Source organism: Canis lupus, chromosome 23 (assembly GCF_048164855.1).
Source record: "Canis lupus baileyi chromosome 23, mCanLup2.hap1, whole genome shotgun sequence".
Classification (NCBI taxonomy): domain Eukaryota; kingdom Metazoa; phylum Chordata; class Mammalia; order Carnivora; family Canidae; genus Canis; species Canis lupus.
This window is the reverse complement of record NC_132860.1, coordinates 42,085,940-42,113,776: the sequence shown is the minus strand read 5'-3', so window position 1 is coordinate 42,113,776 and position 27,837 is coordinate 42,085,940.

Here is a 27,837-nt window from a genome sequence, read left to right as displayed (position 1 = left end):
AATGATCATAGGGATGCAGATATTTTTTTAAGATAGTGATTTTGTTTCCTTCATATATATACCCAGAAGTGAAATTATTGTATCATGTAGTACTTCTATTTTTTAAGTTTTGAGCACCTTCCATAATGTTTTCTATAGTGGCTGTAACAATTTGTGTTCCCACCAATCATGAGTAAAGGTTTCCTTTTTTCTATATCTTTGCCAACACTTGTATCTTTTGTCTTTCTGACAGTAGTCATTCTAACAGGTATAAAATATCTCATTGTAGTTTTTATTTGCATTGCCTTGATGATCAGTGATGATGAGCACCTTTTCATGTCCCTGTTTGCCATCTGGTTGTCTTCTTTGGAAAAAAAAAATGTCTATTTAGTTCCTCTGCCCATTTTTAAATTGGATTTTTTGTTTTCTTGCTATTGATTTGTTTAAGCTCTTTATACATATCAGATGTTTACCCCTTATTAGATATATGATTTCCAAATATCACCCATTCTGTAGGTTGCCTTTTCATTTGTTGATGATTTCTTTTGTTGTGCAGAAGTTTGTTTGTTTGTTTTTTTAATTTGATGTAATCCTACTTGTTTATTTTTGCTTTTTGTTCTTGCTTTTGGTGTCAAATCCAAAAATTAATTACCCAGACCTATGTCAAGGAGATGATCCTCTGTATTTTATTCTTTTTTTATTTACTTATTTTTCTGTATTTTCTTCTAAGACCATTCATTTTTGAAGGCATTATTTTTTAGATAGTTTTTCCTGAGGCTGAATAATTATTCTTACCAATACTTTTTCAATAGTACTAATTGTGCTACTCTTTCTTATGAGTGAAGTGTCTCAGGTAAAATATTTAAAATCTGCCATCATGCCACTCTTCAAACCCTCTCTGTGGTAATCCTCCTTAGGCCTTACAAACATTTCTGAAATAACATGGCAGCCTGACTTACTGTGATTCTTTGTGCCCTCCTCTAATCAGGATCTGTTAAAACCTCCAGCTGCTGTTTAGGCTGGCTATCTAAGCCTCATTACAGGGCTGGCTGACTGCCTGAAAGACTAGTCCTATCTCAGGTGTTATCCTATAATGCTACTACTTAACTGTGTGCTACAAGGACATGAGCTGCATCCTTCATGCCACCTGAGAAGTCATCTTTCACTAATTCAACAGAACACAACAGAATCTATAGGATATCAACCATCTTGGTAAGTATATATTTCTAACCTACACAGATTAGATGGGATAAAACTAGAACAGTCACTGTTACTTATGGTTGTCCATCGTCATGGCATCCAAAGACAAAAAAAAAATAATAATACAAAACATAACTTTGAAACTAAGGAATTATAACTTTTGGATTAAGGGCAAACTTCTATATGCAGATTCAAAGGTACTAGGAGGCTTGGAAATGTTTTTCTTAAATCACTCATATGAAATATCTCATTATGATGGAGAAAGTAATCTGCCTATGTTTCAAAGCCTCTGAAATGGAGAAAATGAAAAACTCGGAATTAGAGTATATGTATTATTTGTCATAATAAATACCACCCAACTTATATCTTTTTCTTAGCCTCAACTTCCTCTTTTATGATCAACAAAATAATTATGCTCTGTACCTAACAATTCCAAAGCCAGTTAATGACTCATTAAGATTTTATCATTTTTGTGACATGTTATTGAACTTGGCCTCCTCAGGAGGCTGGTCCAGTGATTACTGGAGTAACTAGCAAATGTTTAATCACCCACTTTATTACCTTTCTATTAATAATAAATACCAGGAGGTAGATATACATATGATTGCATTGCTAGTTTAATATTAGCATAAGAAGTTAAGGTTTGAAATATTGGAAAGCTAATTTAATTTGAACAGCATCACACTGGTATTTGGAATGACAGCTGTGGAAAACCACGACAATAGAAATCTCTGTATTCCAAACCAGAAAAACTCACTGATACATTTGTAATGCTTAATTAATATCCTCTTCATGGAATCTGGAACCCTTCTAAGTAGTTGTATTTCCTTAAACTTTTGCACAGTATTGTCTCTCAGATTATTTGTGACCTTCAATATTTGAGAAGTTAATTGTTAAAATGACTATCTTATTTATGTCACACATAAAGGGGCTCCAAATAAGGATTATCCCTCTAAAAACATATGTTTACCTGCTTAGTTTTCTCAAGCTTCTGATTATTAAATGCAAATAGTAATAAGACTGAATTCTGAATAAATATGTATGGTTCTTTCTACTGTCTTTGAGAAAATAAGGCAGGTCATGCTTACTTCTAACAAAAAAATGCTACCACTAATAATATTTTTAGGTATGAAGGATTAGCAAATATTTTCTTGAGTACCTACTATGTGTCAGGCACTAATCTTTGCCACAAAAATGCTCATTTTTGATATTGGTGTGGTATACATGAGAGATGACACTCACCTATGAGACACATCTCCAATGTGCAATGCATAATATGCCAACTATTGCTTCATTTGCCTCTGGCACTCAAAAAAGAGTATCAAGATATAACAGTATTGTTATACAAATAATATTGAATATTGACCTTACTGTAATTCATATGACATGAATATTGGATGCTTAAAATCATATTAGTGACAAATTGCTCATGACAGGTCAAGACCAACTAGCATGTCTAACACCACTGCTCAGAACCAAACTCTTCCATGTTCTTTAAGTCCAGAAGAACTTCTCATGGTCTCTCTCTCTCTACCATTTTCACTCTTGCCCGTTGTGGCTTTGATCAATTTCATTCTTCATCCTAAATCCTCCTTCCTATCTGTGACAAGAATCCAGTATCTATCCATCCCTCAATCACAATTCACATCTTTTATTTTCCTTAACCCTCCTCCAATTATTTCTGCAAGTAAAATTTGCTCATTCATTAAATTCCCATTTTAAGTATTTATTATACATCTATAATGTATAAAGCATGCTCTCACTGCCCATTTGATTTGTATCAACCAGCACTATTTAAATCAGTTTAATAGGGTTTTCTCTATTTCTAATTGAAATGCCAACCTTACTTTTTAAAAATCATGACAGGAAGGATACATGTCTTACATTTCTTTCTTTCAGAATACATAGTATAACTTAAAAAAAAAACATATATAGCACTTCAAATTCATGTTGATAGATTGGTTTATGCTGATGTTAGTGTTTTCTGTCCATCCATGTTGATATGCCTAAAAGGTAAATTAAAGGTGAGAATCTCAGCATCACGTGGGAAATTAGAAATGCAGAATTTTGGAAATCATCTTAAACCTACTGAATCAGTGTTGTATTTTTAAAAGACCCCCCCAGGTGATTCTCATGTATATTAAGTTTTTGGAGCACTGATAATACTGAAGCACAAGAATTTTAAACTTTACAGTATTCAGGATATATAGAATATTTATTACTCAGGATACAGAATAATCACAGTACTGGGTTAATGGTATTATTCAAAAATAACTCTTGTCCAAAAACAGAAATCTAAAGGGAAAATGATTAGTCCCTATTATTAATCCCATATTTTAAACATTAATAAGCATGCCATATCAGTACTATACATAAACTATATAACACATTAAGTGCTCAGTATATTCTTGTATTGATGTGTAGACTAATGTGCAAAAATGATTTGTCAAAAGGCACACAGCCAGTGACTTAAATGTTGGATTTTAACTAGTTATTGTTTCATTTTACTTAATATACTTAGAAAGTCTATAAAGTACATGGTACTACTAACTTTATTTTAGTGATGAAACTAAAGTTTAAAGTGATAAGAAATGCCCTTTTAATCATTAGAGCAAATAAATAAATCAGGGATTCATGCATAACATCTCTGTTCTTTGATGCCATGTTCCTAGGCATGGTGTTCAGTGATCACAGCCTCCCATAGCATAGATTTCCAAATATGTGAAATAGAGAATAAGCATGGAAAATCAAAGGAAGTCAAAGAAATTTAATTCCGAAAAAGAAAGCAAGGTAGAATGTAATGTATGTTGATGCTGAAAAGGAGGCAAGATTCATTTCATGGGCTAAATTATAAATTTTTTTCTCAAAGTAGTACTGAATCATTTTAAACAGGAATGTGATATAAGTACATGTTCTGTGTCTGAACAGACTACTCTAGCAGCATTATGGAGAGCATATTAGAAAATAGAATGAATGCAAGACTATCTAATATTTTATTGCAGAATTCTAGGCCAAGATTAATGGCAAACTGGATTGGAGGATTTGGCATTAAAAAGATGGAGATAAGCAATTGAGTTTGAAGATTAGAATTAAATCAGTAGGAATTGGAGATAGATTTGGTATATTGAATAAAGGCAAAAACAAGTCTCAAAAAAGAGTTTAAGGTCTCGGGTCTTCTACTGGAATAGATGAAGTCATCCTTCCCTGAGATAAGAAGCTCTAAAATAATAATTGCTAACAGACTCTGAAATGACAATATTGAGTTTAAGGTACATTTGAACAATTAAAGTTCTGAATACACTTGAAAATATAGGCCAGGAATTCAGGAAGCCCTGACTATAGCAATACTAGATTATGAATTGTGTATAGAATGGAAAGTATTGTGGTTCCTAAGGTTGAAGGTTGAGTAATGCTAACAATAATAATGCAATAAACCTGCAACAAAGCAAAAGTAGCAGATACAGAGGGAGAGAAGGCAGGAAAACGTATCACCTTAGAGCCAATGGAAAAGCAGCTCTTTTGGTAAGGAAGACCTGTGTGAAGTAAGTACCGAAGTATGTCCATTGAGATGAACAATATGGAGGTCATTGGTGATTATATTGAGAGCTATCTTGATGGAACATTGGCAATAGAAGCCAGATTTGAATAGATTTAATAGTACATGAAATAAAAAGTAAGTAAATTGAAATATTATATATGGAAAATTCCTCCCAGAAGTTTGTTAATGGAGAAGAGGAAAGGCAAGGAAGTGGGTAAAACGTATGAAATAAAAATGGGATTGATTTGTTTCATTGTATACTTAGGATGAGAGACATTTGGGAGTTCCTATATGCCTATAGGAAGGATTCAGTTATATATATATATATATATATATAGCAGAAGAAAAAACTGATTTTTATTTTGCATTATTCCTGAAAAAGGGAAGGGATGAGAAAACATGTATAGGTTTTTTGGATTACTTCATTCTACCAGAGATGTTACATGCTGCACAGCAATGGCTACTAGATCGACATGGCTTGTAAAATACTTTGGTTGATTGCCAGTATCTCTATAGTTTTTGGTGTGTCTGACTTATGAATAGCAGCAATTCATTATAATATTTCAGTGTGCCACACCACACCATTCCCATGTACACATTCACACACCCTACATACAGCTTTCCATTTTGAAATAATTTTAGACTTTAGAAATCGAAAATTAGTACAGAGATTTCCCACATATAATTCACCCAGCTTCTCCTGATGTTAACATTTCACGTACTGAAGTTGTACTTGCCAAAACCTAGAAGTTTATGTATCTGTTATCATTTACAAGTCACAAAATATTGTGTGGTTATTTTAGAGATGAAAATATTCATCGCAATTTCTACAGTTAAAAGTTTGTCTAAAAGACCTGAAATTCTAATCTCTGTACCAGTGGCTTCAAAATGTCAATGTATGGACTAGTGTTGGTTTTTTAATAACATTTCCCAAAAAATAAATTTATCTGTTAAAGGACTGGTCTTTATTTTGAGATTTATTTTTATTCCCTTTTGAGTGTGCACATATGCATCCACACACAAATGAAACAGTACTGAGAGTAGATAGCTTTTCTTTGGTATTAATTGAAAAATCATTGGCAATAATATTCTGGGCACATTCACTTCTTTTTTAAACTTCTTTGAAAAATCCCCATAATTTGGACACCATTTGGTTTAGTTTATCTTCTGATCCAGCAATATTTCAGAGTACATAATGGCTCTTAAGGATGGTTCTGGGATGTGACTGCATATTTTTGTGTGAGCATGTTTTTGTGGAGAGAAAACATATTGTGTAAAGATACATTTGAATGATATTCCACAGGATTTTAAGCCTGATGCCAACTTGTTAACTCTCCTAAAATGATGGGTGTAAAAACAAGAATTATGATTGCAAACAGTAAAAACTTAGCAAATATTTATTTAATAGAAGAATAAATAAAAGCATCACTTTCAGGGCTTTTTTCTTTATTAGAATGGAGAGTAGCACAGTTGATTAGATAGAGATCGGAAAAGTTTTTCCAAATTTCCTCTCTGGCAAGTTACTTATAATACTCTCCAGGAAGAAGCAGGGAATGAGAAACATTCATCTGTTAACATATGATACAATACATTTTGTGTACATAGAATTCTAGTGCAGGTAACAGAAATATAGTAATCTTCAAAAAGAAAGAAGTGTTTCCCAATAATGACATGTTCTGCAGTGTGAACAGATAAATAGAATTATGAATTTCCCTGAATCCATCAAATGAAGCAGTGTTATAAAATTAACACTGTGCAGTTTAAGAGAGGAAAGCTAAAATACTCTCATTTATTTTTTGGAAATGCTCAGAAATATATCATTCTTTCTTTCCTATCAAAATTATGCTGCTTATCTCTGAAGCATTGGTAATAGTCTAAGAAGATGGTGGCTTACTCTGAAAGGTGATTATTTAATTGATTATATCTAGGGCCTTTGGAGGGCTAAATTATCAATTTCCTCTCTTATTTTTAATCATATATGATCACTAGACTCCCTTTTATTATGTGCTTTCATTTTTCTTTAAAGTTTCTCACAAATGATGATTACCAGGCTGTGTGTGGGTAAGAAACCCTTTATTCTACAAGCATCTTTTCCCTCTGGCCTGCTTTAGTTAGTGTTTACAGTGTCACATTTTATCACCATGGAGATAACTATAATATGACAACTATTGGAACAAATCAAATAGGAAGAACATGATTAAAAAGCAGAATTAATTTTGTTTTTCAAGTGAATAGCCTCACACCAATCAACTATATATATTTATGTATATATTAATTTGTTTAAAATGTATTTTTTAAATATATTCAACTCTTTCTCACTAAAAAAGGACTTTTGATCATATGGCATTAATATGTATCCAAGTATACATTCCTCTTAGAATCTGTTTTGTATTTTGCTTTTTTCAGTTAGTGAAACAGCTCTACTTGTTTAGTAAAGTTAGTCTTTTCTTGAAGACCATCCTTTAAAATTCTAATTGAACATAGGAAGTTGACATGTAAGTGTACATTTGGAATTACTTCTTTACCTACTGAGGTAATATGATAGAGAATATAAGAGAAGACTTGAGTTTCAATGTCAGCTCCACCATTTATTAGATTTACTAGTTTTATAATTTTCAGAATATTCTTTCTTATATGAAAATCAGATTAATCTACCTGACTGTATTATATGTAGCACAGAGATTATATTCTTATAAATATTGCAGTCTGTGTGTTTTACTTCTAGGTTGAGAGAGGAAGAACATAATCAATTATGTTCCTCCATTCTATCTCTACTTTCTGCCACAGAGATGATAAATTTCAATCATCCTGAGTCCTTGAGTGGCTACATGGATCAGGCCACCACTGAACACATAGGGCGAGTACATGTCAAACCATCATGGACATATAGAGTAAGTAAGAAACAAATCTTTGTTACATTAAGCCACTGAGATTTTGCATTGCATTTGATATAGTTTATCACAACATTAGTAGTTACTACCTGTGATAATATGTATCCCACAAAATATGCTTGGTAAAAAATAAATCTCAATATAAAAAGTACATTAAAATACTTTATCCATGTCATTCTATGTTGTGCATTCCTATGAGGGAAACTTCTATTAACTTCAGAGGATGCAAGAAACATTATTAGTCTCTTATCTCTTGTTTCCCTGTATAGCTATAAAATAAAGCTTTGTTAAATTTGTCTTTATCTGGTTACCAGTCATTAAAGTGTATTTAACTTGCACCTATTTATTTAAAATATAATTTAGATTTACATCATCCTATTAATTTAAATACATCTTCAAATTAAACTCCTTCAATATAAGATTTTTATTTAATGAATCTATTCATACTATGGAACTATTAGTGACAAAACTGAAGTTTTTAACCATGACATGTAATAAGTATTAACTCTCCTAACTTTGGTTTTGACAAAATAAACATTTTTTTAGAATCATCTTTTAAATCATGTTAGTAAATTAATCTTCAGGTCAGTGGGTTAGAAATACCAGATAAAAAAAAAATTTATAAATGAAGTTTAATATCCTTAAGCATTTTAATATACTTGCAAGTATTTGTTTTTGTTTAATGATATGTCTAATATGACAGAAATAAGCATTAACTAAAATAACATACGCTGAAAGTATTCTGTGCTGCAAACAACGAATGTTATTGGTATTGTTAAAAGACTTGAAATATTAAAGACTTCATGTAAACATTTGGGAATGAAGGCAGCAGCCAAGGTTAATTCTCAGTGCAATCTATTGTATAGAAATTCCCTTTATTATTTGCAACAGTGTTTACATCATAAGATCTGATCTTTGTTTTCCAGGAATATCTAGTCAGAAGAAAAAAAAAAAGACAAAGTAGTTCAGAAATCAAGAGTCCTCCAATGTCTAGTTTTAATGACTGCTTAACATATTTCTTTCTAGATTCTCTTTTGGGACAGAATTAAAACTTCCCTCTCCTTAACAAAGCTTAATAAGTCTTTAATCTCTCACCATTCTTTGTTTGTCACTGGAGTTTCTTCATTTACTCTTCAATTAATCATTCTGGAAAAATTTGGAGGTGGATTTGGTGGCACATAATCCAATCATAAGAACACTATGCTAGGAGAAGGGAACCAGAACTGTTTTTTTATTCCAATTGCATGGTCTGTGGTACTAACCAAGCAGTGTGTGCTATCAGATTGCAAGAAAACTGTGAGAATGTATATTTTAATGGGCCCAGAATAGTTCTCATGTATACTTGCTGACACAATGTTCTTCAAGGTACAGCATTTGTCCTAGATTTTTCCATTTATTTAAGACACAGTTATATTTGAGACTTTGTATGATGCGACAGGATATAAAGATAAATAAGAACAGTTATTTATTTCCATGAGCTATTCTTGCAGGAAGGTTCCATGTAAATATGCTCATATCTGAAGTTACCTTTATCCCAACTCAGAGAAACAGTGGATGTGACTGGAGAAACTAGCAAAACAATTAGGTTCTAAAGGACAAAAAAAAAAAAAAATTCCAGAATATTCTGTCTGGCATATTAGTAGGATTGGCTCATGGTAAGTGTCTTAAAAAGATTTGAAAGATCTATACATCAGTTCTAGAACAGAAGCAGGAGGCAATAACAGGCAATGAGTTCAGAAGATCAGCAGTATAGCAGGCTACATATGGAACATAGTGAGTAGAAGTATTGTTCTACAAACTTTGGGAAAATCAGTGTCTGAAATTTATGGGCCAGAATCTATAGTTTGGCTTACAGGGTAGATGCCTGTGAAGACAGAAAAGTAGTATGTATAAGGGGTGAGATGTAAGCAGAATTGCCGAATGATTAAATCTTGGATTGTAGAATCAGATAGACCTGTTTAAATAAGGGTGGTGGTTATCAACTACATGAATTAGGACAAGTTATTTAATCTCTCCTAAACTTAGTTTTTTCATGTGTAATTTGAGTATATAAAATAATTCTTCTATGAGGTATAAATTAGATAAAATATAACATTCTATGTACTGTGTCTAGCATATACCAACTATTAATAAATGTTAGTAGTATCATCGAAGAGAAAATAATATGAAATGGGACCATATATAAAACCAGTCATTTTCATGAAAGATTGGCCTATCTATGACCTGATTAGGTCTCATCAAGTTTAACTTTGTGAGAATAATAACTTTGAATTAGTAAGTGTTTGAAAGATGGGGCACAGTGACTCTGGTAATTAATGGAATAAATTCAAATAGAATTTAGCAGTAATTGTATTTGGTATTTAAATGTAGATCATTTTTCAATTGCTTTGCCTTCTCACTTATTGCCCTCTGGTATGTGTAAAGTATTGTAAATCTCAAGAGCTCCTATGACTCATATTATGGAAAGAAACTTAGGATTTTATTTGGATTTAAATGGGTTCTGAAATATGTATCTGAGCAGAGGCATAAATCAAACTACTGTTTATCTAGACTGGTCAGGGAATTCAATGATCTGGTAGATTGAATATTTAGGTTAATAGGTCATTAGAATACATACATACCATGAACTAATTGTATATTTCAACACTTATTCTAAAACTAAAGTGAAAAAATAATTTTTGTATGTGTAGAGGCCATTTTCAGTTCTTACTAAGTCTTATATTGTCTATATAAATGTCACTCATTTTTTACCTTACTTAGACCTTTTCCAAACTGAGCTAATGTAGCATTTTTACCTGTAACTTCAGTCTCTGTGCTTGTCCAGAAATTCTCCACTGCTGCATCCATATAACAAGTATGTACTCTACATTAAACTGCAGTCACTCAGAACTTTTCCAGGAAGAAAAATATATCAGGAAGAATAAAGAATAGCTTTCAGTATACATTTGTGGAATCCAATAATGGATACATCCTTAATATTACCAGTTATTTTGATTTTCATAATTAAGGAGACCGTTTCGTTTCCATTTTTCTCAACAACTATTCCAAATGTTCACTGTTTTCTCAAATCCTCTGCAGCCTCCTGCCATCATCTCCTTCAAAAGGTCACATGGCATTGCTTCATTGTTAGAGAGAGAGCAGAGATTATGTGACATGAACACATACCACCTCCCAAGACCACGTGCTCATTTACCCACATCTGCCCTAGAGGGAGGGATTATCCTCCTATTGACTTAATAAACCATTTTCAGGCAGTATAATTCTTCAGGTTTGTCTGTAGTCTCAACTGGGCAAGTCAGCAACTCACAGGTTCAGCACCAAAATATTTCAGGCATAGTTAGCTACATTTTGTTTTAATGGGTTCACATGTCAATTCTATATATTGTTTTAGGATTCCAACTTTACTTCCCTGGCCCTACATCTTGCTTGGAAAAAGTTAAAAAACTATTCTTTGTTCTTCCAGTGAACCTAAACCTTTCTAAGGACCTATTCCAATAAAGCAGTGGTTATCATAGATGGATAAATGATTATTGCACTTAACACTATTATTAATACCTTTGGAGATATGCATATTTGTATTACATATGAAACTGAAGAATATATTAATATATATGTATTTACAAGAGGAATTATTCCCTGTCTTTGAAAGAGGATTGAATATATGAAGTATGCTTGCATTTAAAAACAAAAGAGAGAAAGGAAAGGAAAGGAAGGGAGGAAGGAAAGGAAAGAGAGAAGAGAAGGAGGGTGAGAGAAGTAAAGAAGGAAGGAAGGAAGGAAGGAAGGAAACAAAAAAACTTTTTTCTTAGTTATATAATCTGCAGTTATATGTCTATTTCTCCTGTCCTTTCCTAGTTAGCAAATTAAGAACAGCCTCCAATCTACCCATTTGCTAACCTTAGGTTAAAAGTGAATTTTCTTAAAAGATCTACCTTTCTAAAATAATTTTACATATCTTGATCATTTATAACATATTTTATTTGAAACTAAACAGCGTTTTTCTCAATAAATATTTCTCACAAAATTACACAATAAGAAATACATGCATGATGTTTTTTCTATTCACATATCCAACAACAGCAAGTATTATTTTTTTATTAAATACTCATTTAAGCCTAACCATAAGTAAATGGCAAAATAGAAAATGTTATTGGATTTGGGGAGAGAAATGCTTAGAATTTCTAAAGAAGTTGTTCATCTTGGTAAAATTGGTAAATCGTATTTTTCAGTGATCAAAAAATTTTGGCAAGCTGCTTTTTACTGCAATATGCCTCATGATTCGTGAAAATGTTGATATAGGAAATGAGTTCTGTTCAGAGATTCATAACTCTTAGAAATTATAGCAATAAGATTAATTATGTTAGTACTTTCAAGAGTCTATTCAGAGGTCTTATTTTGATAGCTAATCTGACCTACTTAAGTATGGAAATATATTGGCCAGTATGAGCTTGGAGTTCCATTTCTCCTTATTTAATACATACCAAATACTTCATTCTGAACTATGTTCTGCTTCTGGCTTTTTCACTTTATTCAGAAGAATAGATATATTGTGAGATTTGATTGCTTTTACCCTGGAATACTGACACAGAGTGATTTCTATGGCTTTCATTTCCTTTATCTTTTCAAACTAATGAAGTGAGGGTCTTGTGGGTTCTAAAAGGAAAAATGTTGTTTTAAAACTTCATCAGTTTGAAGTCTCAAAACACTTCTTATAGATAAATATAAGGGACATGATGTTATGAAATCTTCCAAAATTAACATCATTCCGATTACTTATTTTATAGTGGATATTGAAGACAGCCACCTGAATACCACTTCAAGACTCAGGTTTTCAGCTGCTAAGTGTGTTGGCTACTGGTGTATCACTTCTGAGTCCCTTACTGGGAAGGCCCTCCTCATCTATTAACTGATTGATTCAGGCAATACAAACAGATCCTTGTTTGATGGAGCACAGTTCTCTAGGACCATCTCTGTTTCACAGTCCCTCATAGGATGGACTGAGATCATCATTACAAATGCATGTAGTTCAACTTCTGCCTTTGCCAAATCCTGCTTTCCTCACTCCTTCACATGGTTATTCTAGAGATAACTCCCTAATAACTCCCCAGTAAACCTACTACAGGCAGTTCTCAGAATCTCAATGTCTATTTCGCTGAAAACTCAACCACTTGGTGTCCAAAAGTGGTTGTAGAAGGCAGACCCTAAAATGGCATTTTTAAGTTGAATGGTAATTAGGAAAATGAATTGTTAAAATTTTAATGATAAAGCACTTGGGTGAGGCAATAATGAAAAGAACTCCACTGTCAGGCAATTGAGAAATACTGAAAGTAGTAATTATAAGGACTTTATCACTGTTGCTGGAACAGTTGATACATTAGAATGAAAATGAAAGATTGAGAGTGATTAGTCATCAGTTCAAAACTCTTGATCTTCCAATATCTTTCCAATAAAGGTATATTTATCTCCTTTAGCCAAAGGACAGAAAAGCTTCAGAACAGATTGGACACTGGCTTACAGTTGTTGAAGACTTACAGAAGAGTTTGAATTCTCAGCCTCCAAAAATTAAAGACACCAAAATCAGAGACCTGACTGGAAAACAATGGGACTCTGAGACATCAAGCACATCTGGGTGAATATAATAAAAAATCTTAAATCTTTAGATTCCCTTGATCCTCTGAGACTGTCAAAGTCACTCACTTCTTATTGCTAAAGAATGATTAATCCCAGTGGTATTCTGGTCAATGTTTAACTACCATGTTTTAAAAAGTCAAATAAACAAATGAGCAAAGCCCTGGTTTGTAGCATTTGCTAATTTGCATGATGTAAATATGCTGTGATCCATTTCGAGCTACCAACTGTTTAACAATTGGCTCACAGAATTCCTAGAATGTTTAGCAATTGTCTCTTTTGAGCTGAAGAAGGCCAGAAGCTCTGATACATCACAGGACCAGATAATATGTGTCCCACTCATGATCTCTTGCCCTAGTCACTACAAAAAAACTAGAACATGACACCAAGTTAAGTCATACCATAATTTTATTGGGGAAGTGCTTGGTGAAGAGAGGAAGCAGACTTTATCTAGAAAGAACTGCCTGATTTTGGCGATAGGTATAGTCAAGCACAGAGACTGACTAAATGGCGCTTACTGACCATATGCTGGCTAAGGGACTGGATCTTAGGGTGTTAGAACACAGAGAGATGGGCCAGAACATAAAGTTGGGAAAAGGAGAGTGTATTGATACAGGAACACTCTTTAGTGATATACAATTTATCATTGTAGAAAGGACCTTGAAAGATGGAACTAACTCATTGCTGGTATGGTCTTAGAGATTTGGAGAAAGCAAAGACCCACACAAAGTGAAACAGAACTTTCAGAACTTCCATGGCATACAAGAGAACAAATGATCAGGAGACTTAGAGAGATCGACATACCATAAATACAATTGTATTATTACCAGAGCAAATGGCTATTGACTATGGAAGAATCCAGGAGACACTCTATTTACCAAAGTGATCATGGTACATTGGTAAAAGGGACATGAATACTCTTCAGAAATATGAAACACCTCTAGAAACTTCTCTGGAGACCAGGACTAATGATTGGAGATGCTGCTGCAGGAGTGGGCTTCCTAATAATGCTAAAGATCATAAGATTGCAAAATACTGGGAGCCAGGTAGTGACGTTTACCTGACAGAAACAAAGCTAGTGTTATTATCAAAATAAATGGCAAGGACAGAGTGGCAGCTTAGGTGTCAGATCTATAGAATACTGGAAATGCTTTATAGGAGATATAGCAAGTGCAGTGGAGAACTTGATAAGACATGTGCTCTAGGGCTAGGGTGGTATTGATAAATACTAAGAAGTTTCAGAGGCCTGTCATATCAGACAATGTTTTAGGTGTCCAGAGGACTGAGAGTTTATAGAGTATCCTCTTTAAAATAAAACACAATGCCTAGTAGACCTCTTTATATTCTGGAGGCAGAAAATTCTATCCTTTGGAATCTTGCCTAAACCCATTCACTGAGTGATATAAAAGACTGCCTGGTTTGAGTGTAAATAGGCCTCTGAAGCATACCCAGACTGTGATGCAGGACACTCTGCCTCATGGGCCATATGACTTGGTCTTCTGTATAGTTTTCAAGATATTTGTTACAGGGAAAAACATCTTATAGAATTTATAGCAAGCACCAGTAGAAGAGTCACAATATAAACTTGTAGGATTCTGAAGCTGGACAATGCAATCTGTAACAGATCATCTTAGACCAGCCAGAAAATAGTTTGTACCATTGGCTGGGCCCTGATAGATATGGAGTGCCCGGCCATTAGAATCCAGAGGCCATGCAGCCAGAATGGCTATCATGGGACAGATCCTGTCAGACTCACTGAATTATAAGTTGAGCAAGCCCAGTAGTATCCTTCATAAGATGGAAGTAGTAGTACATCTGGAATGAAGGTCAAACATAGTTGCATGACTAGATGGCTTGAGCTTCTACGTTATCTATCACGATTGTGCCTGTGCCTCTCCTGCAGTTCCCACATATGGCCATCTTGTAGGAGGGTTCCTTTATGAGCAGCTTACAGAAGAGGGGAAAAAAAAAAAAAAAAAGCTATGTGTGGGTCATAGCTCAGTATGTGAGAGGAAGCTGAAAAGAAGACTGCAGCTGCACTAAGCCTTACTCATGGGTGTCTTTGAAGACAGAATTTAAGGAATATTATCATGACAGGCAGAATTTTGGTTGGTAAACCTGATTATCCAAATTATGGGGAAAAAGAAATATTCTAAGACAAGAATATATGAAAACTTCTAGTGCTCAGTTGTTTGGTCCTTGAAGACTCAAGGACTTGGAAGGAAAAAGGGAGGATGAGGACACATATCAATGGGACAGAGGTAGTAGGTATGAAACATAAGAGCATCTACCACGGAAAAGGCATTTTATATCGAAGTAAACTGAATGTCTCAACAAGTTGACTTCAGCTAGTCTCTTTACCTGCCACTCCAGTGCTCACACACTAGGCTTATGAACCCAGTAGCCAGTGTGTCAAGAATGGAAGCTATGCATAGGCCCACTGATATATGCTTGCACAACCCTACCCCCCAAGATTTCTCTAGCTCTGCTGCTAAACCTCCAAACTTCCAGCAAAAAGGAACAATGGTCCTTTGAAATGGTCCCACTCCTCAAGGAAACCAACCAGTTATGTTGTGGCAAATTGATCAGATTAGATCATTATACCCTGAAGTGTCAGCAATTCATCTTGACTATATTCAGCATAGTCTTTCCTGCCCTCCCCCATACCCCACCAAGACCTCAAGAGCACCACCTTCAGATAACTTAAAACATGTTTGGTCTGCAAACACATGATACCACATAACCTTACATCAGACCAAGGGATCTATGTTATAGTAAAAGAGGTATGGCAGTGGATACATGACCAGAATAGCCTCTGGTTCTATTTACATATACCAAACCACCTCAAAGCTGCCAAACTGATAGAGTAATAGAATGATCATTTAGAAGTATGGGTAAGACATCATCTTGGAAATGGTATCCAGAGAATGGGGAGCTATCTCCCAGAATGTACAATACACCCTAAATCAACAGTTATCATATGGTGTCTCCAATATATCATGTTTCCAATAAGTAGTATCTATGTTCAGGGAATTGTCTCACTTATCATCACTCCCAGTGACCCACTTGGGAAATCTGTGTTCACTCTTCTCTAATCCTAGGATCTATACTGCAAATGGGCATACTCCAATCCAGGGACAGAGCAAGAGTCCCATAAACTGTAATCTATGGAACCCATGCACTCACATTAGACTCTGTATACAAAGAGACCTATAGAGAAGGGAGGAACAAGAGTCACCATCCTGGCATAGGAAAAATAAGTCTATCATAAGAAGATAGAACTGGTAGTACAAATAAATGTTGTGGTTTGCCATTCTGTAGGCAGGGCTCAACCAAAGAAATAGGACCAGTAAGAGATCTATATACTAAGAGATTTCTTGCAGGAAATTGGCTTCCATGATTGTAGGAGCTGGCAAGGAAAGACCCATATCTGTAGGGAAGGCTGTCAGGAAGAACAGGCTAGAAGTGTCGGGCATGGACTGAAACTGCTGTCCACAGGTGGAATTTCTTTTTCCTCAAGGAGGCCTTGGCTCTGTTTTTAAGGTCTTTCAAGTGGTTCAATCAGGCCACTCAGAACATAGAGGATAATCTCCCTTAAAATCAATTGTGAACTTTAAACACAACTGTAAAGTATCTTCACAGCAACATCTATAGCAATATTTAAGTAGCTGAGTACTTGAGACTATGCTTGCTAACACAGAGTCACAACCACTCCTATTCCATTAGGGACCGAGAAAGGGATATTGATTATGAGGGTTAAAAGCTGTAGTGACTCATTGCCCTCAGCCAAAAAGCTGCTTTGCCTGAAACTGTGCTCCCTTTCTGCTAGTAGCTTTCATCCAGTGACTAGTCTTTGTAGGTATGTGCAGTTTTAGAACTCCCTATGTACAAAAACTGGGGGGAAAGCCTCTGAGGAACACCACCACTGAGAGAGGAAGCAGGGATACAAAAAGGGAGAGACTGAACTGACCTGCCATGACAACAGACCCTAGTCACTGACTCAGCTAAATGACAGAGCGTATAGAACATGCTGACTGTAGGGAGTTATTGAGGGGAAAAAAAGGGGTTGGGGGGTTTGTTTTGTTTTTTAACAAAATCTCTGATTTTGAAGAAAACAGCAAGGCTGCCTTGGAACAAAGCCTCATAGGTTTATAAATTTGCTCACCTTTCTTAGAATCTAGGCCAGTAGATTCTTATAAATAAATAACTAGCTCAACAGTAGGTAAGAACTGTGATGTTGTGAATGAAATCAGATAATATTCACCTTCTAAAAACTATTTTTAGACTCTTATCATAATTTCCAATTTGACTTGAAAGCAAGCCATAGGGTTACTATTCGTGGAATACATATAAAATAAGGCAGCGAGGCCACGGAGGAAGAGTCCAACTGAATGGTTTCCTCAGCAACAACCTTATCTCTAAACACGGTGTTTCTCCTCTCCTCCTGCTTCTCTTTGGAAAAAAAAAATAATAATAAAATAAGAATGAGCTCTAATATTTATATTTGGAAGTTAACAGAATCTAGGCTGAACTTGATTCATTATGACAGACAGTGGGTGGTATAAGTACCAGGAAAGATGCTATATTCATGCAAACTGACAAATCCTTAGCTTTACCTCTAAACTCAGATGTCTCTCAGCTTGCTGGCACATCCTGCACCGGAGTTTGAATCATATGTATCTCTATCCAGTAAGTTCAAGAGAAGAGCTGTCTTATTATTCATGAATAAAGATAAGTACTTTCATAAAATTTCCTTCACCAAGGCAAATTCATTAGTCTACCCTAAACAGAGTAGCCACCAACTGTGTTCTTAGACAATTATCAACCCATTCCATGAATTATATATACATTATTTTTGCATGTGGCCATGTCTTGTAGTTTCATAGTGCAATACTCTATTTCTCTAACTCAAATAAATCATGACATAGAACAGAGAGGAAATTTTGATTCAGAAACCATTATCAGGAACCATTTAATCTATTTGAATAGTTTGTATGGCACAGGATTTTTCTCTTGCTGAGCTCTAAATCTTAGGCATCCTTAAGGTGATCAGTGACTAAAGACTACACTAGTGACACTTTGAGGTTGCCATTCTGCAACAGTGCCATCAGGACAAGTAAGTTAGGTGCTTTCCTGGCAAAATACATGAAGAAGCAATAATTTCTGTCCTTAAGAAGGGCTATAGAATATCAAGAAAGAAGATGCTCTTTTATTTATTTTTGAATGGTGTTTAGGTGATTTTCAGAAAACCAATATTAGCTTCCATAAAATACCCATAAGACTTGTCAAAGAAACAATACTATTAGAATTGCTTTAACTGTAAGGAGCTCTTAGGAAAGAAAAGGAAAATTATAGGCCAATTATTAATATTACATGGGGCAGTTTCAGGGAACTATAAAGTAGATTTTATAGAGCTTGGGGAAAAGCTTCCACCATGACAGTTGCTATCAAGGATTTTATGACAATACGGAACCAAGTTGTAAACTCCTCAGGAGCAGAGACCTTGAAAAGTCTCCTAAGTACTTCTCAAACAGCCCACAATGGGCTGGATATCCTATCGTTCTCAGACCAGTCACCATAAAACTATCTGGTCATTTCTAGATGGCACAACTCCCTACAGTTTTGACAATTTCCAATATGAGAAAGATTTGATCAAAGACTGGCATTCCTCCAACTTTAAGCAAATGCACTCTAAAAGAGAGACTCCTCTCAGGAAATTTTAGCCACCTTCTTTGTTAACCTCAGCTCAAGGGCCTGACTCTTCTCTGTCATCCATAAACTATAGTTCACGAGAAATCTTTCACATTTAAACCAAAACTAATGTACAGATGCTTTCCCAAAATCCATAACACATGAGATAGTTCTATCTGCCTCTTCCAATGTGACCTGTGATTCATATACAGCTGTGTGTACAATAGTGTTTTGGTTTCTAAATAATGTCCTGACCCAGTTTAAAAGCCCTGGTTAGGGGCTCATCAGGAATCTTCCCGATCAGCTGATGAAGTCTGCACCCTAACAACTTCCCTCTGACACTCTGAGCCACTCTATGCCCCAGCCTTGATCTTCCCAGGACCAGGTATCACACAACTAGTGAGAGTTCCATGCAGAGAAGCAGAGAAATTATTCAAGTTAGTTAGTCTACAGGGAGCCTGAAAAGCCTAGCCAACCCCACCTCACTTGCCATACCTATGCTGCACCTTGCAGTTGCCACTTGTTCCTGGGTAGAGGCCCCTGTGAGTGTGCTCTAGGCTGGTAGCTCTGTCTCCTTTGGAGCTGTAAGTAACCAAGTTCTACCTTTCTTCTGTCCAAGTACCATTGTGCTGTGTCCTGCAGACAAAGGAATCTTTTTTTTTTTTAATTTTTTTTTTATTTATTTGTGATAGTCACAGAGAGAGAGAGACAGAGACAGAGACACAGGCAGAGGGAGAAGCAGGCTCCATGCACCGGGAGCCCGACGTGGGATTCGATCCCGGGTCTCCAGGATCACGCCCTGGGCCAAAGGCAGGCGCCAAACCGCTGCACCACCCAGGGATCCCAGGAATCTTGAAATCTTATAAAACGCCCTGCCACCAGCATCATAACTCACAATTTAAAGTCAGCCCTACCCCTGCCCATAATCTGCAAGCATCATCACTCAGCCTGCTAATTCCGATCTGTAATATCATGATGGTAAAATAAATATATTCATGTTATTTATATCATATTTTCTCATACTTGCAATATATCACTGATAACTATTGATCCTATTTATTCTCCTGGTCATTATCTTCCTGTGGACACTGGATAGTTTTATGCATAACTAAAAACAACCTTCTAAATAAAAATTATGGTTTTGACTTTGATATTTTTCTGAAAGATTCAGCACTGCATTCTACCTCTCTTTTCCTAAAATGATCAAATAAAACTACTTTATCCTAATTCTCTTTTCTTGCAGTTTGTGTTCTTTCATTATATTCTTGCAGTTTCTTTTTCTAATTGGTAGATATCTGAAAAGTTTTTCATAAATTGTAAATTGAGTACCACTCTCGTTCAATAAATACTCAGCCTTAACTATGTGCCAGATACTTGAATAGGCAGAAGAAAAGTATCGAAAAAGAGACCTGTCATTTCTACTGCTAAAGTTTACAAGCTGGTAAAAGAATCGGGGATTCACTCTCAATGCCCATTACATTAGAGATATCATCTCTCTTGTCTTCTTAACTTGCTTCCTATAATTCCTAAACATCCCTATTTTATTCTCTCCCAGCTTATATTTTTCTTCATTCATTCATGCATGTATTTATTCATTCACTCTTTTTCTCCATCAAAGCTCTTATAGTGACCATTTTTTCCCATCCTAATAAAGCACACTGCTTCTTTCTTCTTTTTCTAAGTTCTGTGAACTGACCATTCTGCCCTGTGTCTCCTGAGACTTTCTTCTTTTCTATAGTTATTCATTCTTCTTTTTTTCTGTCTGAAGTCACCTGCCCTCCATCTTCTATCCCTCCATGTCCAAATTTTGCAAAACTTCCAAGATTGAGTATAAAATATCATTCATATAACTCTTCACATTAGCTTATTTGCTACACACAAATTGGGAATTGTCTCTCCCTTTTCTGAGAACCAATACTGTGATCTGGGTCATAGATAGTATACTAGTTACTCCATTGTTTTTAAAGATTTTATTTATTTATTCATGAGAGACACAGAGAGAGGCAGAGACACAGGCAGAGGGAGAAGCAGGTTCCATGCAGGGAGCCCGACATGGGACTCGATCCCAGGATCACGCCCTGGGCTGAAGACAGATGCTAAACCACTGAGCCACTTGGGCTTCCCTAGTTACTCCATTTTTAATTATTAGATTTTCCATTTGACTGGGTGTGGGTGTGTGGATATGAAGGTTTCTCTTGCATATCTAGCTCTAAGGGCAAGATTTGTCTGATTCTTCATTTCCCCTCTGGGAGATGTGCTTGGTGGCAGACAACTCAATCTTTTATTTTAAATTTAGTTGGTACTCAGTACATATTTGATGCATAAACAGATATATGGCCTTCATCATTTTTCACTTTATTCTTAGAGTCAAATTGAATTCACAGTTAAGAACCGGCTACCATCAAATCCCTACAGTTATATTTCACCAATCTTGGGCACTTATATTGTTTTGCATATCTTATGCTAAAGATATCAGATAAAAATAAATTAATATTCTGACTTGTCTCACAACTTCAATGTTCCTTTTTCCATTTCCTACAAAATCCTTTTCAGAGAGGCCAATCTTTATTTGAAAAAGTAAAATTACAAGGATGCCTGGGTGGCTCAGTGGTTGAGCATCTGCCTTTGACTCAGAGCATGATCCTAGAGTCCCAGGACCGAGTCCCACATCGGACTTTCTGAATGGAGTCTGCTTCTCCTCCCTCTTCCTATGTCTCTGCCCCTCTCCCTGTGTCTCTCATGAAACATGAAAAAATAAATAAAATCTTTTTTAAAAAAAGTAAAATTACATTTTAAAACTATGGTGTAGCTACTCAGCAAAATGTTATATAGCAATTAAAACTGATGATTAGTAAGCCTGTGTATCATAAGTACATGACACATGTTTATGGTATCTAATCACAGAAATTTGGGAACAGATATCATAACGTGCTATATTACCACTATGTAAATAAAATGTATGAGAGGAACATTTAGAAGAAAACACTCAAATGATAGAAATAAATGTTTGTAATGGTGTATTTCTATGTGATTTCATGTCCTTTTCTTATGTTCAAATTTAGGTTTCTGTGTACCAATACAATTAGTAATAGTGATGCTGCAATATCACTGTGAAAAACAGATCAAATTTATTTTCAAAATACCAAAGCTTTTCATAAGAAAATATAATAGTTAAAGAGTTCAGAAAGTGAAACCATGGTTTCACTAATTTGGTCTGAAATAAAATCCAAATTATACATGATTTGAAGAATTTAAATTGATAGTTATCCTTTCATTTCAATGCCTGGAATATACCCTGGCTTCTATTACTGAATGAGTTCCTCAAATCTATCATAGGCAATGCAACTAAAACTTCTGTTTATATTGTAGAGAACCCCAAGTGATCAGAATATTTCTGTCTTTTGATACATATACCTGTGTATGTACGTGTGTCTTATCCACTCTCAGCAGCATCAAATTTTAAACATCATATTATGATGTCTAATTTGGACAGCAACAATCATTCTTTTCTTGATCAATATAAATGAATTTTGGATTGCTCCTAGGTGTATCCAAATGACCATATATGAATTCCAAGGGAAACAGTACTAAAATTCAAATAAAGGAAAGAATATTAATTGTGCTAGTAACATAAAGATAACATGTCCTATCAATAAATTCAAATTAAACTAAAATTTTGAGTTTTGCCACTCTACGTGGCATTCAACCTATCTCTCCCCCACCCTTCTTTATATATACATAACAAAGTTCCCTGTTACTCAGGCTTTTTTGTTCTATTAAGGCCTTCCACTGATTGGAAGAAGGCCACCCACTTTAAGGAAGGCAATTTATTTTATATTGGCTACCAATGAAAATGGTAATCTCTTTCAAAAACACTCTTACGGTAACATTCACAATAAAATTTGACCAAATATCTGGGTGCCCTGTGATCTAGCAAAGTTGACACATGAAAGTGACCAGTCACAATCAGAATCTTCCTGGTTTCTAAATGTTTGACCATAATTTAACTATCGTCTTTGGAAACCATTGGCTTTGACCATTTTTTGAGCATTGTTCATGAAATTATTGGTTCTAAATAAAAGTTCACAATTATAACTGGACGCAGAATTTTACTTTCCAGGCTTGTAATTATAGGGCTACCAAGTTTACACTCTGCTTCTAATTGTACTCTGACTCTTCCTGCTCCTTGCTACTGAGAGTAATCACTTCAGTATATACTACGGGACAGTGATTCCAAAAAGGCTAATACAAAGGTTTCCGTGTACCAATACAATTAGCAACAATATACCAGCTTAAACGTTGAATGCTACAGTGTTAACCCAGGATTTACCATTTTCACTTCCTTTTATAAGTTATAATTGGCCAAGACAAAGCCAGCTGAAAACCAACCCAAGAGTGGAGTCTGATGCCTGAAAAAGATAAGGCCATATCCAATTTTTAGAGAGGATACCAGGAATTCACATTGTGATTGAACAGAAAACTCTACAAATGTCAAGTATGGAAGGGAAATCACTATTATGAACTCAGATTATGGAATCAACATTATCATAGTCCAATCACCCTAAGAGTACAAACAAGATCTCAGCAACTCTACTAGCTCTGGACTGGAGTTCCAATTAGTAAATAATTTTAGTGATGAATAATTTTAGCTTAAAATTAGCATTTAAAAACCAAGGCAAATTATACAATGTATGTTATTCATGAAAATATTAATGATTTATATTTTGAGTTATAGAAAATATGGAAAGATAAGGATTACTATTCATCAAGAAGAGGTAACAATCATTGGCTCTTAATTTTGTTTTTTTGGTGAAATCAGTAGTTGTTTTGTAAAAATAATGGTGTTAGTTAAGTTGACCTTGAAATGGGGACTATTTACTTTTATATTAATTCCTGCCAAAATCTAAGCATGAAACAGGGCTTGCTTTAATTGACATAGTGTCTTCCATGTTTGGGTTTTGTCAGTTCATAGAAACATTTTTTCTTTAATTCTGAAATATGAGTTAACACTTCTAAAACAATTTTGAAAAGTAAAAGTGTATCTTGTAAAATCATTTTTACATTTGGTGGTTGAAGAAACAAACAGTGCCTCATTATAATAAAATAAAGAATTGCTAAGTAAAAATATAAATTAACTATGAATCTTAGTAAACTGACAACAAACCACCCGATTTTCTGGATTAACTGAATTGTTTTACTGCTTTATCCTTTTATGGCCTTATCTGTAGGGTTGCATGTCTGTTCCCAGAGTGGTAAACTCATGTTTCAGGAGAGAATAAAGCCATCAAGTAGAACTATGGGGGAAAAGATTTATTATTAGAACCTGAAAGAGTATGGACTTAAAATGTTCAAAATTTCTTCTCTTTTCTGATCCTCACAATGGTATTCCCAGGTAAAACAGATAAGTACTTACATGATTTCTTAGTAAGTAAATGAGATAGCAGAGTACTCTGGATAGATCTCTCAGTTACAGTTAGAAGATATAGATTTTTGTCTTGATTCTGCCGCAAGTTATCTGAGTTTTTGATACCACGCTATTTTTTTCCCTTTTTCTAGAAGCTTATTCTTTCTCATTTTTATAATGTAGAAAAGTAGTCTTTGAAGAACAGGAATGCCCAAACCCCTTTAATGAGTATATGAGGCCGAAAGCATTTTTGTAAGAGTACTAAAATATTATTTGTTTTTGCACTATGTTGACATTTGCACTGATAATATAAAAACAATGGAGAATAAAATGGTTGGTGCCTTAGCACAAATCAAGGCAATGGCACCCAACCATCTATTATTATATTTATCACTGTGTTTTTGTGAAGCAATAAAAATTAATAAGGTTTTAAATTTCTATATTTTGTTTTCAAATTTTAAATTAACAGCAGACATTTTATTTTATTTAAGATTTTATTTATTTATTCATGAGAGACAGAGAGAGAGAGAGCCTCTCTTTCCATGCAGGGAGCCCGACGTGGGACTCGATCCTGGCCAGGATCAGCCCCTTGGCTGAAGGCGGGGCTGAACTGCTGAGCCACCCGGGCTGGCCGACAGCAGACATTTTAATCACAATGCCAATAAGAGTATAAAACCACTTTTTTCTCAAAAAAAAAAAAAAAAAAAATCTATTACCAAGAGTAAACTAGAGCAAAATATGTGGGAAAAAAAAATGTTTTGTTTGATTTTTAACATAATTTTCAGGACAATAAATTCTTTTTTATCATTTGGGTTCCCACAACTTGTGCCCAATTGGCTTCAGATTATATAATTAAAATATCTGTTTAAGCCATTCTTGAAATGAGCCTTCACATTTCCGTTTTCTTTTTTATTTTTATGTTCATTTGCCATGCTTCCTTTATGCCTTGTCTCATCTTATACTCTACCCCTGTCTACTCCATTTCTCAGCCTGTACTCTCTCTTAACCAATGCTTGTATCCCATCCTCATTTCCCTAAATATTCCTTCCTCCTCCTAATTTTAATGTGTTTCCACACTTCTTATGTGCCAGATGCTGTTCTAAGTGTTTTACATACATTAATTCATTTAATCCTCAAAGCAAGTCTTTAAGTTAAATGTTATTGTTAAACCTATTTTAAAGATGAGTAAACTGAGGCTCAGATAAGTGGATTTCCAAAGGCCACAGGGCTGGCAAGAGGCAGAGCCACATTTAGAAGTTAGGCTCTCAGGTTCAGATTCTAACTTTGCTCCTGATGAGATGTCCCTCAAAGCTCTGCCTGGGATTTACAAAGTAAATGGTGTCAGGCTTAGGTTCTACCTGGCTTCCCATGTGCGGGTCATTGTTCTGTACAATTACACAGTGAAACATAAACCTAACAATGGGTGTGCTGCTTGATTAATGACAGGCTTGGGCTAGTGATTTCTCTCTAGTATCATATGGTTCTTAAATCTGCTATGTGGATTAGGTATTATTTTTTTCATCAGCAAATGAGAAAACAGAAGTACATATAAATTATTAATTTGCTTAACATCATATAAATTTATAAATATTGCATCTTGGATTTGTACATATATGTGGCTAACTCCAAAGTGTCTACTTTTTTTAAAGTTTTTATTTAAATTCAGTTAACACAGTTAATATCAGTTTCAGGTGTACAATATCATGATTCAACGCTTTTATACAACACCTGGTGCTCATCAGGACAAGTGCCCTCCTTAACCTCCATCACCTATTTTATCCATCCCCCACCCACCTCCACTCTGGTAACCATCAGTTTGTTTTCTGTGGTTAAGAGTCTTTATCTTGGGGGGCACATGGGTGGCTAAGTCAATTAAGTCTCTGCCTTTGACTCAGGTCATGATCCCAAAGTCCTGGGGTCGAGCCCCATGTCAGGCTCTCTGCTCAGTGGAGTGTCTATTTCTTCCTCTCCTTCTGCCCCTTCCCTAGGTTGTGCTCACTCACTCTTTCTCAAATAAAAACATCTTTCTTTTTTTAAAGAAAGAATATCTTGGTTCGCTTCTTTCTCTTTTTTTTCCTTGTGCTCATCTTGTTTCCTAAATCCTACATGAGTGAAATCACAGAGTATATGTCTTTCTCTGATGTATTTCACTTAGCATAATAGTCTCTTGCTCTCTCCATGACATTGCAAATGAAAAGATTTCATTTTTATGGCTGAGTAATATTCCATTACATATATATACCACATCATCTTCATTTATCAGTCAATGGACACTTGAGCTGTTTTCATAATTTGGCTATAATAGATAATGCTGCAATAAACATAGGATGGCATGTATCCCTTTGAAGCAATATTTTTGTATCCTTTTGGCAGATACCTAGTAGTGCAACTGCTGGATCATAGAGTAGTTCTATTTTTAACTTTTTGAGGAAACTCCATATTGTTTTCTGGAGTGGCTGTACCAGTTTGGATTCCCACCAGCATTGTAAGAGGGTTCCTCTTCCCCCACATCCTCATCAACACTTGTTTCTTCTGTTGTTTTAGCCATTCTGACAGGTGTGAGGTGACCTCTCTTTGTAGTTTTGATTTGTATCTCCCTGATGATCAGTGAGGTTGAGCATTTTTTCACGTGTCTGTTGCCCATCTGTATGTCTCCTTTAGAAAAGTGTCTATTCATGTCTTCTGCCCATTTTTTTCTGCCCATTTTTAGATCAGATTATTCATTTTTGGGTGTTGAGGTTTATAACTTCGTATTTTTTGGATACTAACTCTTTATTGGATATATCATTTGCAAATATCTTCTCCAATTCCATAGGTTGCTTTTTAGTTTGGTTGATTCCTTTGCTGTACAGAAGCTTTTTATTTTGATATAGTTCCAATAGTTGATCTCAGCTTTTTTTTTCTCGCCTGAAGAGATATATCTAGAAAGAATTTACTATGGCCGATGTCAAACAGGTTACTGCCTGTGTTTTCCTTTAGGATTTTTATGGTTTCAGGTCTCATGTTTAGGTTTTTAATCCATTTTGAGTTTATTTTTGTATATGGTGTAGAAAAGTGGTCCAGTTTAATTCTTTTGCATGTTGCTGTCCAGTTTTCTTAATGTGATATAACACATCAATAAAAGAAAGGATAATAACTTTTCATTATGGTATGAGAATTTCATATAGATGCAAAATAAACATTTTTCAAGGTACAACATCTGTTCATGATAAAAACCCTCAACAAAGTAGGTGTAGAAGAACCATTACTCAACATAATAAAGGCCATATATGAAAAACCCACAGCTAATACCATCCTCAATGGGGAAAAACTGAGAGCTTTTCCCCTGCAGGCATGAACAAGACAAGGGTGTCCACTCTCCACTCTCATCACTGTTATATACTGGAAGTTCTGGCCACAGCAATAAGACAATAAAAAGAAATGAAAAGCATCCAGATTGACAAGGAAGAAATAAAACTTTCTTTTTTTTTTTTTAATTAATTAATTAATTTATTTATTTACTTATG